The sequence below is a fragment of the Drosophila grimshawi genome, unplaced genomic scaffold, assembly GCF_018153295.1.
Source record: "Drosophila grimshawi isolate 15287-2541.00 unplaced genomic scaffold, ASM1815329v1 contig_44, whole genome shotgun sequence".
NCBI classification, from domain to species: Eukaryota; Metazoa; Arthropoda; class Insecta; order Diptera; family Drosophilidae; genus Drosophila; species Drosophila grimshawi.
The window spans coordinates 14010590-14031497 of record NW_025063240.1 but is presented as its reverse complement, the minus strand read 5'-3'; positions in this window follow the sequence as shown (position 1 = coordinate 14031497).

Sequence of the window (20908 nt, the reverse complement as noted above, 5' to 3'; positions counted from 1 at the left end):
TTGAGCTGAAAATTACTTTATAGTGTTTGCGCGCATAAATTGATGTAATCGTTTGTTACCATTTTTGAACTCAACAGCGAACTAAACTCAACTGGCACCAGTCGCTGGCTCCATTGTCGCCGCTCAACTCTCAAAACCGACGCAAAGCCAAGCGACGACGACGAAGACAACGTTGGCATTTTCAATGCACCACCGCACCACCTGCATCCACTCACCACACACCACTCAATGTAGCCGTTTGCTCTTTTATCGCACATTTGCGCATGCGTTTCACACTCTTTTTTGCTCCCTTTCAATCTCTATATACGCGCAGATATTCGGACTATGTTTGGCATGCGTACGTCTTGGTATAATCAGGAATTTCAGAATTGATTCTAAGTCCTCCTCCACCCACACACTACACGCAGAGAGTAGAAAAAAAAGCCGTAACTAAAAGTATTCTCAGGTTCCAACAATATTACAAAGTTTTCACTCTAAAGAAACCTTATTAAGACATGACTTGACATGATTTTTGGATGGAATGCATATCAAAATTCTCTCCCAAAAATGTTCATGCTAAAATTCTATCCAAAAAAGTCTATTTTGGGATGTTGCCAAACTTTTCATTGCCATAACGTCGCCAAAATTTTAAGCATTTTCTAAGGCATGAACTTTGAATCATGTTTTCATACTGCATTCAAATTTAGAATCGCGATTCTTGGTTGTATCACAAAAAATCTACTTGATATCGGTTCAAGACTTTCCAATGCCAATAACTTCGTCGAAACTCAACCGGTTTTAAAAAGCATCGATTGATATCTAGATTAATATTGCAATTACAGATAAAAACGCTATTCTCAGTGGAAATTCATTTTAAAATAATCTCTTAAATCGGCCATAAACGGTCAAAACAACCGATTTTCAAAAGCAATGAGGGAGATACTTCCTTATTTTCCAATTTCTCACACTTTCTGCACAGTTTGGTTTTACAACAATTGAATCTATAAACACAGTGGTTAGTTATACGAATCATTTGACTATTCGCACATTCTCATTTCAATTTTGTGTTTAATGAGGTGTAAATTAAGGAGTAACTAGTAGATTATGCACAGCATCGATAGTAACACCTACCGAATAAAGCGTGTTAGCAGTCAGCCAACCCCTAACCACTTGAGAGTTGATTGTGTAGATGGCCAGCTGCTCTTTTCTGTCCTCCCGCTGTATTGAGTTTGTCATCAGTTTCAGTTGTGTCACAACATGAAGGGCAGAATTGTGGAATTGTGGAACCAGCTAAAGCACATGCCATTATCTGTTGTTTCATAGCCTTTGTTAATAGAAAACATTGCTCTTTGTTTAGCAGATAGTTTACAATGTGTCCTGGTGCCTGTTTACTAGTCCAGAGGGTTGACTATGCGGTGTGTTGACGCTGGCAGCCAAACAAATTTATTGATTAATGCCCATTTTCGTTGGCTTTGGGTAACAACAACAAAACACCGATCAACAAAGGCAGCGACACACATAATGGCACAGTTCCACAACTGCCAATGACAATGACCTTCTGTCTAGTCAGTGAAAATAAAAGAAGAAGAAGTAAACCCATAAATAATGTCTAAAGTCGCCGTTTGCAGTTCCCCAACCCTATTCCAATCACAATCGATATTTTGGCGTCTGCCTGACTCTGACTCGGTTTTTCGAGCTGTCAGCACAGTTTTCATTATGTTAACTGCATTTGCTACGCATAACTCATTCAGAACAATATAAAGTTCATTATATAGCAATCAATTTGTTATGACATGTTTGCCAGGCGTTAAAGGCCAACTCGAAATTCGCAACGCTTCATTGTATATTGAGTGTGCGAACAGTAAATTTGTTGCTCTTTAGCCATTTTGTATCTGCATCCGTATCTGTATCTGAATCTCTATCTGTGTGTGCATTTATATCTGCCTCTGCATCTGTATCGTTACTTGTATCTTTATCTGCATCTGCATTTGTATCTGTGTCAGAAACTGTATATGTATGCATCTATATTTCTATATATATATCTATATATATCTGTATCTGTAGCTATTATATCTGATTCTGTATTTGCATCTGTAGCTGTATCTATATCTGCATCTACATCTGCATCTGCATCTGCATCTACATCTGCATCTGTATCTGATTATATGGTCAAAGAGTAATTATGTTAAGTAAATTCTTAGATATTGCAAAATATACAAGTATGTTCCTATTTTTATAAGCCAGATAATAAAATAATTAAAGTCTGTTTACTTCATACTTAACTCAATTGGTTTTAAGACATTTCCACTTTGTATTCGTCAGTTTAATCCAGCAATTAGTCAATACCAAACACCTTTCACACCTTCAATACGTATCGATGGTAAATCCAATAAATACACACACACACACACACACATACACACACACATGCCGTCAATGTCATTCACAGCGTATGTAATTCAATTGCAATCACAGCAAGTGAACCTGGTGGCATTTAACGTTGAGAGTTTGGCAACGAAGAGGCAGAGAGCAAGAGGGGAGCCTGCAAAATTCAGAGGCAGATCCACTCGGAACAGCGGGCAACAATAACAAGAAGAGGGCAATGCCAAAAGCGCAGCTGGAAAACAGTCAACAAAACAAAGATTTGAGTTTAGATCAAAGCGATTTCACCGCCACTTGCTGTTAACTCGATGGCGCTCAAGGTACACGGAGTGGACTTGGATCTGGTCCTGGACCAGCAATGGAGTGCAGTGTAACTAGTGTCTAGTGGCTTCCCAGAGGCAACACAGACCGATGTCAGCATTGGTTTTTCTGTTTTTTAGTTTTTGCTGTTACTTTTTTGTTTTGTGCTTTGGTGATTTTGTGATTTTGCTGTTTGCTTTGCTTTCAAAGTGTGCAAATGTTCGCGTCAGGCAATTTGCTGACGCGTTTGTTGTAATTAAATCGATGGAGCTCTGGCATCGATCTGATCGCCAGCCATTCATTCATTGTGTGTGTGTGAGTGTGTGCCCATGAATCTAGATGTGTGTGTGTGTGTGTGTGCTGTCCAAAGACCATCTGCCTCTGTTGTCTGGTCTGGTCTGGTGTGGTGTGTCTGTCTCAAACACTGGGGCGGTCTTTTGGACTGGTCGCGAGCTCTGCTAATCTGCTGGGACTCCGCTCGATCGCCTTCAGATTGTTCGCTTGTTACTCTTGCATACAAATGACACAAATGTATGGGGCCGCGTCTGCTTTTTTGTATTGTATGTATTTCTAATGCCGTCACAGGCGATCAGATTTGTGGCCACATCAGACTGAGGACTGTTAAACAGCAGGCTGGCTGCTCAACAGCCCAACTGCTCGGCTATCTGGCTGCTGCCTCTGCGATGGGGCATTTGATTTCACTTCGACGCTAATGGCGACAAACTGCCGTGCAGCGCTAAATTGCTGCCGGGGAGCAATTGGCAATATCTGTGTTTATGTTTATGTATAGCCCATACAATCTATACCAATGTATGGCATATGTTGCACTGCGATCGATCGTTGATCGGCAGCAGTAACAATCTGTTCGCCAAAATGTAATTTATCAATCTGCGTCTGCCTCTCTGTCGCATACATATTTTGATGATCATATGATGATCTACATGCTAATCAAATCATATTGCAGCGCTGACCAATTACTCAGAGCAACACCTTTCTTGCCTGGAGGCCAAAACGAAAGACTTAGGCGACAAACTAGAGTCAACAGCGCGACACATAAAAACCAAAACAACAACAAGACGACACACACACACATACACTGATTACTTACCCAGAGTCCGAGTTGTATTAAGTGTGGATAAGTAATGGCTTGCATTTTGGTCATTTGTCTTCATTGGATCGAACAGTACTCCACGGACTGGCAATGTGATGATTGTGAATGCCTCGGGGCTATTTTCCAACCACTTGTGATTGTGAGTGGTTAATCATTACACGGTTTCGCTACTGTCAAAGTAAATGAAATTATCAAGTAGGTTGCGAATGTTAAAGATTTAAGGATTGTAATTTTGAAAGTTAACATCTTAAGTGTTGATAATACTATCAAAGACTATATATATACCTAACTAGTATTTAGTATTATGCATAAATAATTTATAAACAGATGTTGGACATATTGTCGGACATATTAATTATTGAAAACATACACAATATTTCTAGTTATGATATTATGTAGACCTATAACGGTTGCTGTAGATATTGGCCAAGAATATTTACAAACGATGGGCTCGAGTAGGCCTTGGTTATAATTATAAAACCATTCATTTAAGGATGTATACTAAAAACGCTTCACACTTCAAAAAATCGCACTTTATATCCATATAAGATAACGGAGTTTCTTGAAATAGTTTAAATTTGCCTTTTAATAAAATCTAATCACTTTTAAAGATTCTTGGCTTGAGCTTATTATAGAATTGGCTTGAGCTTATTATAGAGAATTTTAGTAAATTACTAAAATATTGCATTTGAGTACCATAAAGGGTAAGATCCATTGAAATAAGTAGTTTTTGCAGTTTAGTCTTGGCATGCGGATATCGTCTTTGAAAAGTGACTGTGCTTCAAGAAGTTGAGGCTAGCATTGCCTGGATGCCTTATGGTGGATGTCAATGTGGATGCTGAGCGTGCTGGCCCCGTGACACATCCGCATCGAACATGCTGCGCTTGTAATATGTGCTGCCCCCGCAACATCCCCTCAACGACCCCTCCCCCAACCAGCAGCCAGCAGCAGCGGTAGCAGCAGCAGCCTGCTGTGGTTGTCAGGTGAGTGAGAATTGTGTCACATAGTCATGCGCTAACACTCGACGATGCTTGAGTCTGTGTCTGTATTTGTGGATGTGTCCATGTGTGTGTGTCTACGTCTGCAGTTGCAGAGGTAACGTGGTTAGCGGTATATTTGTTGGCCAAAGTTTTCCTGGAAACAATCGACGAGTGCACAGCATTTTGCCTGCTGTCGCTGCTGCTGCTGCTGCTGCAGCCTCCACTCCATAAATCTCGCCACACAATGACAAAATATTTGCAAATCGCAAGGCGCGCTTCAGAGAAGCCGCCTCTCGATACAAATCTATTTTCGTTCGGTTCGGTTTGGTTCGGTTCGGTCCGGCATTATTATATTGTTTGCTCCATGCCTGGTCTCAGTCTCAGTCTCCGTCTGTATTTAGACTGTGCTGCTGCCTCCGACTTGTTGCATATAGCAAGCGAGCATCAACTTGTTGTGCGGCAACAAAACAATTGTCTATTCTTTTTCAAATGCAACCGCCGCCGCCGCCTGGTAGCAGCAACTGTTGCTGATGCGCCACAATCACAGGAACAGCAACAGCCACAGTAACAAAGTCAGCCTTTGGCAATAGACTCCCCCAGGGCAGCAGCATATTGCATTCATAGGCTCCTGTTGCCGCCTGGGGTCCTCAGGCGGCTCCGTTGCTGTTCGCTTTCTGGGCGCGTTTAACATACAAATTGTTACACTTACAAGTGAAATTTATTATTGCTCACACTGTGCGATTCACTTCTGTGGCTGAGCATAACTCACTGCAGGATTATCATAAGCTTTGCTTTTGCTCATCAATGTGCAACGAACTCACGTCTTAAACGTACCTGATTTCTCACTTCTTGTATACACCTCTTGAGTTGTGCTCTTAAGTGTCATCAATTATGCTTTAGTTAATGTCTGCTCAAAATTTAAATACGTTGAGTTGCCTCTCCTAATCTAATAGCCAAAATGGCATCCAACTGTAGTCCACTTAAGCTTAATGTACTTGTAAAACTGTAAAATATTACAAATAGCAGATGAGAAAATTCGGAACTGATCCATTTAAAAAAATTAAGAAAATTGATATGGTGTAAAAGAGAGAAAGTATCTACTCAGTACATAAGTAGTAAGTACATTGACCCACTTAAGTCAAAGTTGGCTCATTATGCTACGGGGAATCCCTTAATCTTAACCCATTTACTTAGCGTATAAAAAATATATTACATAAATACTTGATTTCCAAAATTGCATAAGTGGGTGAGTCGAGTTGACAACTTGCCCATATCGTAGGTGTTTCATTTTGGTCGATCGGGCGATCAGCTGTTCAAATCAAATGTGTCAACACTTAAAATTAGATTATACCATATTTGTGCTGACTGATTTTCAGTCTGTAAACGCAATCATATTTGGCTGCTGTGCACATGAGCAATATTTTATTTTGGACTGGAATCGCTACCGTTGTTGGCAGTTACCAGATTGGCCAGGAAAAAAACCAAAAAAAAAAAAACAACTGCATAAGAGCAAGAACAGCAGGGGGAGGAGATGTAGAAGGAGGAGGTGTAGTCGAGCGGTAAGCTTGTAATTCAATCTGCTTGCATTCAGACATGCAACAGCAATTTTAAAACAATTTTCAACTTACTGACAGAGCGGCTACCGGATTGGCTCGGCCGCAGCTAAGCTGAGAGATCTCCGAAGATCTGAGATCTGAGAGATCTGGCAACGGCAACGCTTTTGACTGACTTTGGTACCAATCTGTCCATCATCATTACCATCAAGTGTAACATTTGTGACGACAGGCAGGCAAGCAGACGACAAACAGACAACAAGACAGACAGACAGCCAGACAAATAGACAGGGAGACTGAAAGACAGACACAGATGCCAGCCGCCGCCTGTGAGCGAGCGGCAGTCAAGAGGCGCTGCTTCAGGTGCTGCTCCTCCTGGTGCTTCGATCTGAAACTGAAGCTGCTACAGCGTGCTGTGAATGCCAGTGCAATTACTTTGTAATTTAAGTTATTGATTGCCACGCTGCGAATGTGAGCTGCACAAGAGCTGCCAACTGCCACAGTATCCATTTCCATCTTCTTGCCCTTCTCCGTCTTGTCCATCCACTTTTCAATGCGCTGTTTAGGTTTAGAGAATCTCAGGCTTTGTCTCTTAGATAATCTCAACGCCGCACCGTTACAATGGCACCCAACGCTTTATATTCCCTTTATCGCAAAAAAATGAGTCGAATTGAGCATATTGGCTATGTAATAAAATATTTTTTATTTATAAATATATAAAATTTCGGCATAAATAAAAATGATAAAGATAAAAAGCAGTTTTTTTTACTATGTAATCATTGGAACTTAGTTTTGCTTATGATTTTATGAGCAAATTACAAAATTGAGATTTTAAAGATATATACAATATAAATACACTGTAAACATATAATTTATACAAATACAAATTATAGATGATTTATTTATTGCACTTCAATTGTAAATTTAGAAAATGTTTTAAGAAGTTATTTTAAGAATCTTACTGGCTTTTATATCTAGTTAAAGAAATATATTAATTACAGAGTAATTAGAGTACGGTATAGTTTATAGTGGAGCTTACAAGAAAGTAGTGTATAGAATACACTCCGAGATATTTATTTGATGTTTTTTGTCTTAATATTATATGCGTTCATCTTAGAATTTATACAGTCTCCGAGTGCGGCGGGTTATTCCGACGTTTCTTACGTTTGGATTAGCTGCGAGTGATTGCCGATCACAGTCCACAGTCAAGAGTCTGGAGTCCAAAGCCATTGATTCAATTTATGGCAAAATCCAATTTAGATTTTTGTTATCATTTAGTTGTAGCGCTATTTTTTTTGCTCCATCTTTTGATTGGTGCTGTTCTTGATTTCATTAAATGCATTCGCTGCCTTTCAGCCATTTGCAGAATTTTCATCTTTTTATTTTTTTGCTTGTCATTTTCGCATTGCTCGAATGTGTTGGCCATCCGATCCAGCATCAGTTTGACGCCAGTTGATGATGGCTTATAATTGCAGAAGACGGGCAAAGAGAGTGCGGTTAAAGTAAACAACAAGTCAACTGTGTTTTTTTTTGTTTGTTTTTTTTTGCTTTATGCACTCAAAACTGTCATAATTTATTGTGTTGTGTTATGTTGTCATTTCATTTCTTTTGCTTTTCCTGTACTGACATCAGGCTGATGCATTGATTGTTGTTATGTTGTTGTAATGCTGACATTTATGACAGTAATTTGTTTTTCAATTTGTAAGCTAGTTAGAAAAACCAGCTTCCTCAAGCTTCACAAAGCAAGTACACGACACACAACGTGTCACAAGCCAAGATTGTATTAGATATTCTATGACAGGCAAGGCGCACCAAAAAGTGGCAGGATATCGGGGAATAATAGATCAAATTCTGCTTAAATAAGTTCTGCAAGCATTTTGTTACTTCGAACTTTACAATCGAAAAGTGAATCTGTTGAAAGGGAAATATATAAATTATATTTTTTCAGTTGCCTAAATTATAGCTATACAAATTATTAGTTTAAAATATATATTTTGAATGGTTATTTATTTATATTACGTTATTAAGTACCGCTAAAGAGAATAAATTAGCATTACATTTGTAATAAACTTATATTTAATAACCTAAAACAAAAAAGCGCTGTTAGACTTTAAGATGTGTGGTACAGAATGGTCAAGTGGTTATTGATGTTGTGGTTGCAAAGGTTAACAGTTATGGCGAGTGCACAAATTTGGTATATCAAATGCTATAGGCGCTAATTACTCTTTATTGGTAGCAGCTAGTCCACATCATATTTCACAGCAATAGTTGGGCCCTTGTATGGTCTGTGTGCAACTTTTACTACTACGTGCTTGAGAGACTGGGAGACTGAGATGCGGGATAGCTTGATTTGGTGTCCTTTACGGGGATATGAAATGAAAGGCAGTGCTTTGATGTTTGAGCGCAGAACTATGAATATGGCAGGCGATGGATGACATTGAAGGCATTCGGCATATTGTGTATATGTTTTGAGTGCATCATCATCTTCCATATGCATTTCACATTGGTTGGCTGTTTGGCTGTCTGGCTGGTTGTTTGGTTCTCTATCGTAATGTTTTTAGTTTAGTTAGCTGGTACCTCAACGACTTTCGCCGATGACTACTAACAAAGAAATCAAAGCGAGCCTTCACATTGCGCTCAAATAAATCACAATTCGAACCAAATCAGTAGAAAATCCCGTACCATAAGCGGTCAAGTGTTGTCCATGAGTGCCTCACTAATTTGGTCATTAATTGGCATTACTTATATGTAGGTGCGTGTGTGTGTGTGTGTGTGTATGAGTATCTGTATGTATTTACTCTACCTCTATCTATCTCCCTCCTGTTTACTATGTCATGACTAAATTCTACAAAACACCCAAAAGGCATAACTTGAGCTCATAAATAACGAAATAAGAAATTGCTTAAGACAAACGACGAATCGTTGATATTTAATAATGAAAATAATAGTAATAATAATATTAATTCTAATAAATGTGCCATATGGAGACAAACAGCTGTCAACAAAAACTAAAAAAATAAATAAAAATACTTGTCCGCTCATCGCAATCGCAATCACAACTCGAGCAGAAGAAAGTACTGCGAATACGCGGATTGCGATTTGGTCATGCGATGGTGTTTTCTTACGCAGCTGGAAGCCATTTTTAGAGCGCGCCAGATGATCGATGATCGATGATACCCAGGTCGCCTCTAAAGCTCAACAGAGCTGCCGCTGTCTTTTGAAATGGACTCGACAACGGCAGCGCCCAGGGGGCATCTTGTTTAGTTTTGGGCTGGCCTTACACGTTGTTCGCCGGTAGCCGATAGCCGACTGCCGATAGCAGCCACTTTGAAGGAGCCAACAACAAGGCTAGTCTAGTATCTATAATATATCTCTCTGTCTCTGTCCCGCTCTCTATCCATCTCTCATACTCCGCAAACAGATCGTTGTTTATAGTCAGGCTAGCTGGCAAATGCAACAAATTCATTCGTACGCATTTTTGGTAAATTACTTGCTCCATGTGACGTCTGTATTGAACAATCTAGATCAAGATCATTCGAGCACATCGTTTACGACAGTTATGACAGTTTAGTCCATGTTATCAATTACATCAACTGTCAACATAATAAGGCACCAACACCAAGATTATGGCCTTGCCAGTGACACAAGAGACTCCCATTTGCTGTTTTAGCTGTGGGATAGTTGTTTACTTTGTTTAGCTCTAATTATGATTTAAACAAGAAATATTAGTTAACTAGGAGTAAATCATTATCCATATTCCATATTCCTTATAGATATCCAAAAGATTATAAATTTCTTGCCTGCTGATACTGATGGATAATATTATAATATTAAATGTAATGAATTAGTTAAAGTATATCAGCAATCAATTTATTAAATACACAAACTATTCTTTTTTTTATTATAATACTTAACCAAAAATAATGCATAAGATCTTAATAATAATAATAATAAACCATTTCAAATTGGTTTAAAGCATTTACAGCTAGTTGCATACAAAGTACGTTAAAATCTCATCGAGTGGGATAAGACTTGACTAGAAAAATTCCACGGAAAATCTCTCTCAACAAAAAAAAAGGATTTAAATTAATCCATTGCGAGTTAGCAGCTGATGCCTTAGCATGATGACTGGCATGCAAAATGTCAGAGAGATTTATGAGAACGGACAGATTTGGAGCAAGAGGCTGCCTAACCCAAAACAAAAAGGGGTGGAGTCCACCGTGTGGAGGGGGAAGAGCAGTAAGGCTGAGTGGTGAAGAGCGACAGCAAACGATGTTACGCATTAGACAAACAACAAGCAGTCAGACGAGTCGAAATCTAAAATCCGAGAGCCCGAGTTTCAAACTGAAGAAGAAAAATTAAGCCGTATGCTGATTTCATTTTAATTACGATGCTGCCTCACAGCCTCACATGGCAATCAGGCATGGCAAAGCTGGATCAGCTTAGAGCGACAAGTGCGTAATGCATAATGCAGTATGCCTGTTGCAATTGCAATGGCAAATAAACGAGTATGAGTCCGAGTTTGAGTCTGAGTACGAGTACGCGTATAATTGCTGAGTAGGTTGAGCTCAAGCTGATGCCAACCCAAATAGCCAACCCCAAGCTAAGATCTGCTGAGAAATGTTGCGTCGTGATCATTTTGTGATCGTCACCTCTTTTGCTTCTGCTTCGTTTTTTGGTCCATTCGTCACAGTTTGTTAATGTGTCGGGACCATGTGCAACACTCATAACTCATTTGCCACCAACTAGCTGCACCCCCCCCCCCCCCTCCTCCTGCCCCTTCACTCTTCCCCTTCCGCCCTTCTCACCAAACGAATTTATTGTTTAGGCCATAAACGAAAATTGACGTTATGTATAGGGCAGCTGGAGCCAAGTCAGACGCGTCTTTCATGTCACGCATTTCGAAGAGTACCTCGAGGCTAGCTCCATATACACCCCCATTTCCACTTCCCACTGCCCACTTACCCTACCCCCTCTGTTAACTCTTAACCCATAACTAATCTGACCATGTCGGTCGCCCGTAGCACAACAACACAAAGTAATTTGCAGGCGCAGGCGAAAGTTTCTTCTTTTTTTTTTTGGACTAACTAGTCGAAGTCCTCGACTTTCATTCTGTGCCAGCGACACGTTGACGACATTGACAAATGCATTTGGGAACAGTGAGACGACGACGACAACAACGTGCACGCGCATACAAATTTTCAAAATTATATTTGTATTTTAAAAAAAAATGTATATGAATATATGCATAAGCTTGAAGTGCATTGGGTGCCCTTGTCCTGGAATAAGTCAGTTGGATTTGTGTGTTGGTACATTTCCGCTGGCATCTCGTTGAAATAATCACACGATTGTGTGCCTTTCAATGTTCGCTGCAAAAAAGAGATCATTTTTTGTGCTCTGATGTAATGGCAAAGAAAATGAATTGTAGGAAAGCACTTGCTAAAAACATCGCTTATGGTAGCCTTGATACAGAGAGTGAGTTTCGATTTTATTACACAGCAATTTTGCTTTAAAGAGCAGAAATTTATGAGAAGCCTCACATATTTTTTTTATTATTTTTTTAAAGCAGGCACTAAACAAGGCTATTAAGTCAAGAAGATTGCCCGAAACTGATTTTTTCTTTGTGAAATGGAGTATGGGGAAAAAGAGTAATAAAAAATAATTGCAGCTAAAAGATTATGAGTTTGGAAAACAAATATTATCTATAGATGAGTTGTAGACATTTTACAATTTAAAGTAGAGCTTAAAAGACTGCTTACATTTGGTATGTTTATAATTTAATATCATAGATATTTTTTGAGTTAACCATATCAGATATGCCGTGAAATTGTTCTTTAAGATAAAAGTTGCGGCGGTTCTTTTGCATGTGCTCCTAATATTTTGTTTGGCTGGAGCGGAAGTTTAAGTTTATTGGATTAGAAGTGCGACAGGCAAACGATGGCAACCAACTGCTAGAATAAACTTCCCACCTACCGCATCCTCCCGGCTACCACTCTCCAATCCCCCGCCAGACGTCAGCTGGCAATTATGGAGCGCGTGACACTCGCCGCTCTTGCCGCTTATCTTTTATTTAACGTGTTCGCTCTGTATAAATATGGAGGAGCCGGAGTTGGGGCCTAGACTCCAAGCCAAGCAGCCAGTTGCGAGTTGGCAATAGCTTCATTTGTGTCGCCTTTGCCGTTTGCCTTTGCCGTTGGTGTTGTTTTTGTTGCTGTTGCTGTTGCTATAGCTTGCCTCGCAACTGCTGCACTTCATTAATTATGCGACCGGCTTACGTCTGGCGGTTAAGGAGCAGAATGGATGGGCCCAGCCATGCAATGTTCCAATCATCGTCATCATCATTGGCATCGTCATCATCGTCATCGTCATCGTCATCGTTTGCGGCATAATAAAGTTGTAATTTGTTGGCAGTTAAAGGTGTTGCTTATAGTGCAACTAATCAAGGTAATAAACTAAACTATGCGTAGCTAAACGATGTCTGCGTAATTTGTCGCTAATAATGATGACGATAAAAGCGACAATGATAATGATGATAAATTATGATATATCAATCAACTGAAGCACTTTAAATGCATTCCGTTATTAGAGACAGAAATGAGATATTAGCTAAACAAAGATTTTAGCGCAAGTGTAAAGCAATTAAATAAATGAGAAACAGTCAATTTGAATTGAAGACAAAAGTCGCTGACTAACAAAATTTGCAATCACATTTCGAGATTCTACTTCGAATTTTATTTGTATGCAATATTTCAATTGCAGGTTCTTGCCACTTGCCACTAGAAAGGGCGTATGCAAATAGAATTGGTGTCAACAACAACAGCAACAAATATGCGCAACAATAACACACAAACAGACGCCAAAGTGAAAAGCCCTTAGAGAGGCAAACGCAACAAGCAGAACCGAAAGGTAAATATGTAACTGCAACAAGTGGTTGCCTATTTGGCATTGGCCTCCACATTGGCCACGGCCTCGTGCATGGATGCCGATAGACTGCCAGCCATATAATGCAGCTCATCAACAACAGACGGAGGCAAATGCCACATGTGTTCCATGTGCACATAGACAAAGAGAGAGAAAGAGAGCGAGAGCGATGGATTGGTAGAGAGAGAGAGAGAGAGAGTAAGTGAGAGAGAATGTGCTGGCCATAAACAAATATGAGTAGCTGTGCAGCCTGTGCTATGTGTTGCCTTCTACTGCTGCTGCTGCTGTTGCAGCCGCAAGAAGTGTGGGAAAATTTTCGGAATTTCTTTTGCCCCCTCGCGAAAAGACTGGTTTGCGTTTTGGGGGTACCTGCAGCTGTAGTTGGAGCTGGAGCTGGAGCTGCATCTGAAGCTGCTGCTGGTGCTGGGGCGGAGCAGCGGGTATTTTGGCTAGTTTGGGCTAGGCATGCCAACTAGCGAAATTCTTTTTGATAATTTAATTTAAGAAATATTGTATATAGCCTGGCTACACAGATGATGTCCGCACGCCAGACGCCGACGACGAAGAAGACGACCCCTTGACCACAGTGGGGCACGCGAATGAAGCGCAACGGATTCCCGCCTGGTTTGTCTAGTCTTCTTCTTGCTCTTCCCCCTCCCGCTCTCTCTAATTCCCTATCGTTATTCACTAGCTCAGTGTGCCGAATTTGAGCTAATCATCATCATACTCTAATCGCCTAGCAAAACCAGAGAAAGTTACTTCAAATCCTGCTTCAGAATTAAACACATACAAAACCAGCCTATTATTGGCAAAAAAATATATATAAAGATAAAAACATAATTTGATCATGTGTCCATTTAACATAGTTAACAAGTTAAAGTTCATGAACTTTTTACTTCTCATTTTCAATTATGTCTTACAATTGTAGTTCTTAATATGAGCTTAAAGTTATTGGTTTGAAAGATTTTGATTATATACAAATTAAAAACTCGTCAATTAAGATTCGCAGCAAGGTTTTTTCTCTATGGACCCACAATCAAAACCTTAAAACAAGTCCAGGCTTGCAGAGAATTTTGAAACAAATTTGTTATAGTTAGTGGATATTCGCAAATTGATTGGTTTTTTGCGCAAAATATTACACACATGCAATTTTAATATACTGTTCTCTGCGGCGCTGCGACCTCATTGCTTGAGAACAATTCACTTTAAGTCTTATATCCAGACCAGACCAGCATGCAGCTCCCAGTGGGCCCCAAATCGTTTTTTGTTTACCGCTCGACAAATTGCTGTGCTTTTGGCATCTGCACCTCAGGTACCGGTATACCATATATGGGTCCATCGTAGACACTTTGCGTGTCTATAGTATTCTCTCTGTGTGTGAGTCTGTGTGTGTTTGTCTGCACTAAACAAATTGTTAAATTTATTGCTGGTCGTAAAGAATGGTCGCAGTTGCAGTCGGTTGCGACACCGTCGCCAAGAACAACTAAACAACAGCTAAAAAAAAGAAATTCCTATTGTAATATACTCCAACAGAATTGTAGAGTCCACCCAGAAGTTTTAGCTAGGCTAAGTAAATGGAAAAACCTTCAAAATCAAGATTGCCATATTTGCCATGAATTTGACATCTTTGGCATCTGGCGTTTAATTAATTAGTGAACGTGAACTATCTATAGTAAATCAGGCTAAATGGCAGTGTTGCATTTCATTGGCGCCGTTGTCAATCACTCAATCAATCCATCAATCAGCGAAGCATTCTTGGGATCTGCCGCAGTAGCATGTGGAGTGAAAAATTGCGACAGAGAGAACATTTGGAATATGCTCGCCAGAATGTCAAGTGATTGTAAGGTGAAACTCATAGCACAAGTAGATAGTATATATATTTGTATATAGTATTAAGTAGAATTTATAAAGTGCTTGATTACTTTTGATTTGAAGCTTTGTATATTTCAAAAATCTTTAGCTTCTAATTTCCGTATCGTAAATGGAATTTAAACTTATTCTACTTCGATAGTTTTACATTTTAAGTTCCAGCCGTTGTTGACACATTTCCCAATATAGTAGAGCTAACCATTTGAAAATGTAACGAATTTTAGTGCAACCCTCATAAATACCTTTATCCAGATCTCTTGGCAAGCATTGTGGAGCTCTTGATCAAGCATGCCTTCAATTATCCAAGTTCCAGAACGTTGTTGGCCCCCTCGTGCGCTGCTGCCACAAGTTGCAAGCACAGCACTGAGCAAATTAGGAAGCTAGGCTAATGAAGAATTTACATTGTTTGCCAAAACGAATTATTATTAAGCGGGCAGACCAGGCCAACCAAATGGGACGAGGATGGGGACTGGGGAATGAGGATTGGAGATGCGCAGATCTGCGGTCAAACAAAACAACGACCAATTATATCGCCGAGCTTTGATCTCTTGCTCGAGGCCGACTCAAGCAGTATTCTCTGACTCTAAGAACTTGCCACTGGCAATGGCACTAGCCCAGTTGGCCTGGACTATTAAGCATACCGAAAGAAAGTAGCAAATTCAGCCACGGAAATGTGAAGCAATTGTTTTTGGCATTTCGGTTGCACTTTGTTCTAAAGCCGCGCCATGAGGCACACTGGGCGAGGCAACCAATTCCCACCGAGCATTGCAGATATGCAATACTCCAAGCTCAAAATAATATATACTATACTATTTTACACACAAGTTAGTTCATTTTTGTTTGCTCTACAGTAAGTAAATTGCTCTACAGTAAGTAAATTGCCTTTGAATATAAATCAAATGTGGATCCAAGTAGAGCTCCAATTCAATTAATGTCAGTCGTTAAACACACACAAAAAAATGAACAGAAGAAAAGTACCCAAGTCAGAGATTTATAGGGTAAACCAATTTTTCAGGGCCCAAACTGAAATCCACTTAAATATTTTGTTGTGCCGGCCAAGCCCTAAAGTCGTTCCACATCCATACGTGTACACATGTATGTGCGTATTACACCCAGTGCCAAGTTTAAAGGCGCTCCAATTTGTCACTCTCTTCTTCATTTTCTTCATTTTTAATTTTCGTAGGCCTGCACAGCCAAATGCAAAAAGGTGTCATATTCCCTAACTATAATGAAGTTGCTTGATTTTTTCATTATTGACGATTTAGTTGCTTTTTATTCTGTCAATTTGAACTCGATAAAAATCATCTCTTTATTTGCAAGATTTGCTATCCTTTACATGACTGTTAAATATTGATTATTACAAACCCTTTTTATATTTTGCTACTATTTATTTGGCATATAAACTTAAAGTAGGGTATTATGGCATTCGTGTTCCGAGAATCTGCACTCGTTATCGCAGTAGAGGAGCGTCGGAAACGATGTGAAGCAACCACAAGAGCAAAAAAAAAAAAAAAACCAGATCGCACAATTGTTATTAGGCTCTTTTGAGTAAATGCCGCCATGGGGCCAACGACGAGGAGCGAAACTGAAGCACGCGCTCTTAACAAATTGGGCTACGAATTTATGCGACTGGCTGGATGGCTTTTAGAGATGTGCACCGATGACATCACTGGCAAAATATGTGCCCCAAAAGGCGCGGCCGACGCAGATGCGATGCGATGACGCAGATCCGACGACCTATGGCAAAATGCGAAACGGCACTCAATACGGCGGCGGGGAACTGTTGACACTCGTTCATCATCAGGAGGCAAGCGGGGCGGTGAGCTGTGAGCTGTGAGCTATGAGTATCCCATGCCAGGATGCAAACTAGTTCTGTGCCACTTTTTTTGGCAGAACGAATGCGACGCGAGATTCCAAGGCAGTTCAATGTCAGCAATGCCTGCTAACTTATGCAAATTTTGCGCCAGGCTCTTCAGTGTTTGATTTATGTGTGTCAGGAGGGAACGCATTGTCAGCGCCTGCTTGTGCATAAAACTGAGGCAAATGAAATTAACAACAGTCTAGTAAGCTCTACAGTTCGGTGTCCTGCCACTGCCACATTTACATTCGGATCCTAGCCGGGCGTCGACACCTTTATGAAGTGTCAAAGTCAAGAGCCATGTTCATTAATTTGACATGAGCCGTGCTCTTGAGACTGGAAACGAGAACTCTCTCTCTCCCGCTCTCTCTCTCGCTCTCTCTCTCTGTTTATATACATAATTGTTGCATAATAAACGCATTAATCAACTTATGAATGAACTAGTCCGAAGGGGTTCGGCATCAAACTGAAGTTTTGCTAATGGTTCAAGATTATGTTTTGATGCATTTACATTTTTAAATGTTTTTTAAAGCATCTGGTATCATTTGTTAACATTTGTAGTTTCTGTCAGTGAAATTAGGAAGCGAAAGGGAATATATATATATATATATATATTTTCTTAATATTCAAACGATTTAGATATGCAGGGAAGTTTTACTTGAACTCAATGTTATTTGCATAATTTAGAATGTGAAAGATTAGAATATATTTAGATAGCTTTCGATTTTATACGGATTTTTTGTTAATATTTAGCTTGAAAAGAGTTAAAAACAAACAACAACAAAATAATGCACACCCAGAAGTGTAAAGATTGTGCTTGCTTATATAATTTTGCAGTCTTCTCTTTCATAACTCGTGACTCTATTTAAGAAAGAACACATTTCCTCGTGTGCCTCAGTCTATCTATCTATTTACCCATCTATCTATCTACCCATCTATCTATCTACTTAAAGTTTCTGATAGTATGAGTGAGTACTTCAATATCTAGTATCTATCATGTGTAATAGGTGGTCGTCTTCATCGTCAACTTTGCTGATGCTGTTGTTGTTGTTTGTTGCGCTGTTGCTGTTATTGTTGCCGGTAACACTGACAGCAGTTGCAGTAGCAGAAACAGCAGCACAGACAGTGGCTAAAATATGTTCCGTGTTTGCTACTCTATCTCCATTGCACTCACACCCACACTCGGTCACTCCGTCTCGCTCTAGCCGCCCATTGCGAGCAACGGGCAATGCAATTGTAAAATTGAATTATTCATGGCGATTGTACGACAATCAATTGAAATTGAAATAAAATGCTGCAGCCAAGTCGCTGTTGCTCTTAGCTGCTGTTGATGTTACTGTTGCTGTTGTTATTGTTGGGGATTTTTTTTCTTTTTTTTGCTACCGCCTTTGACATGTGCGCACAGCTATCTTTCAGCATTTTTAGTTTTGTTTTTATTTCTTGGCTTGGCTTGCGTCCAACTGAAATTGTGATTTAAAGTATCTGTATCTGGATCGTTTGGCAGCGATTGAATGTCGCAATGTCGCCATGTGTCCATGTCGCATTGGTCTCCCATTCCTCCCAATACCCATCCAATCCCGTACCCCTTCAGCTTACTCTCCCCCTCTCTCTCTCTCTCTCTCGCTCCCTCTGCTCAACGATCTGTTATCCATCTGTCCTGCACTTGGCATGCAGCCTGCGTCCAGTAGCAGATTTGTCGCCTATTTTGCTGGCTTTTCGCTCTTTTTGGCAATCGACAATTTGTATTTGGAAATGTTGCATGTTTAAGTCTTTCAACATCCTCATCAACGATATACGCTTTGGCGTTTTATTTGGCCTTGGAGTCTTTGAAATTTTTTTGATGCATCGATTTGCTTGCAATTTACATACTCGAATTTCAACTTATTTTCTTTTACCTATATCCAAAGAAATTTTAAGCGTGTTTTTAGTCAATATTGCTTATCATAATAAATGAAAAAAAGGATTTACGTTAGATAATACTGAAAACTCAGCATCGCATATTTTTCTCCTATTAACTGCACAGTTCATAATGGATAATTAAATCTCAATATCTTTATATCTCTGAGCATGTCTAAAAATAATTTGAAGTAGATTGCGCTCTAATAAATATGAGCAGACATCAAAGCTAATGCACCAACTCATCACCATGAGCACGCGAGTGATCTCGTCAGAAGTTCAACCGGCTTATGACCATGTCGACAAAAAAAATCCACACTGCCATTTGGGCATTTGTGGACTGAGAGTTAGCTAAGGCCGGGGCTGACTAACGCGTAAACTTAATTAAAATTAAACCGCTGCAACAGATGCAACAGATTTGCCTACTGAGATGAAATGACGACCACGATGACGACTCTGAATGCGTCTGCAGAGATTATGACAAGTACAGCAATGTCCAAGTTAGAGTGGAAAACTAGCCGCAAGAGCCCCAACTGCCAGTTTCCGACCAGGTCCAGTTGATGACTAAATGCTGCTCGTGCTGTGATAAATTACATGTCGTTTTAGAGTGTTGCGCTTCCTTGTTACTCCGTCACTGGTGTTGACACACAGCGGCCGCCGAGGGTCGTGGCGGGTGCACTAAGTGGATCTTCGCTATGGTATCACCGTCATTGTAATGTGCAACCGCAAGTGGTATTATTAAAATGAAATCATCATCATCGTGGAGTGAGACAAGTGCATCGCTCCAGCTCCAGCTCTGGCTGTCTCTCACATTGCCTATCTGAGGATCAGCTTGATGCGCTGAGCTTGCACTGATCTGGTTACTTACGACAAGGGAGTCGGATGACGCAATAATTGGATCCCGAAAACTGTTTTACAATCTTATTTGGTAATTAAAGCCTAAGGTATATTACTTCAAATACAAAATCAAATCAAATGTTGCATGGGAATTCACACTTTGAAAGTTTTATAACTCCTTAGGGTGTGCTTAAGATGAACACATTTCAAAATACGTTATGCCTTGTTGCAAATCACTCATAAGGAGATAGATATATGTTAATATGCACAGATGCAAAGATGGGAAGGTAGTTAGTACAAATAACAAATGCAATTTCAGTCAATTTCCTTAATTTAAAGGGACTTCTCGATGAAAATGTAAAACATATACTTCAAATCAAAGCTAAATTAGTATCATTAAACGAAAGACTTAAGCGACAAACTCGTTTTCACCATTTTGTAAACAAGCTACTTATTTCATTTGAAAATGTTGTTTGCTCTCAGCGGTTTTATTTACACAGCTCGGCGGGCATTAAGTGCCCACCTCTTTGGTGCATTAGTCCAATACGAATACAAATGAATGAACATTTACAATATAAACACTTAGGCCGACACAGACAATACACACGCACTACATACACACAGACGCACACACACACACATACACTGCTCTAGTGGCACATGCAATCGAGCGATAATAACTGTACTGTGTGTAAAGTTAAAGCAACAACAACTCGTACAACAAAATCAACAGCCAACCACATCGAGAAATTCAATGAAAACAAACGAACGCTGGCGGATCGTGCCGCTGCCAACAGCCAACCACAATTCAGCATGAAGAGCTAAAGAGCAACATCAAAGAGCAGCAGCAGCAGCAGCAGAAGCAGCAGCAGCAGCAACAACAACAATCGAACCCGGCTTTTAACAGTTCACAGCACTTAACATTAACAGCAAACGTCAGCATCAGCAGCAACAGCAGCTGTTTGTAAACAGGAAATTGCGATTGCCCTCTGTAAAATGCATGATAAAGCAAGTAAGTGAGTTTTTCTGCACAATGTCTAGCTAAATATCTTCGATTTGGGAATCACATGCTTACAAATGGCGTATAAGCAAAACATTCTGTAAAAAACTACTTTAAGCTATAAGCTTACAAAATTCTTAAGATATTATTATTAAAAAAAAACTATTTTATCATATTTTCGCTAGATATTCTTAAAATTTAGACTTAAAAAAATAATATCTT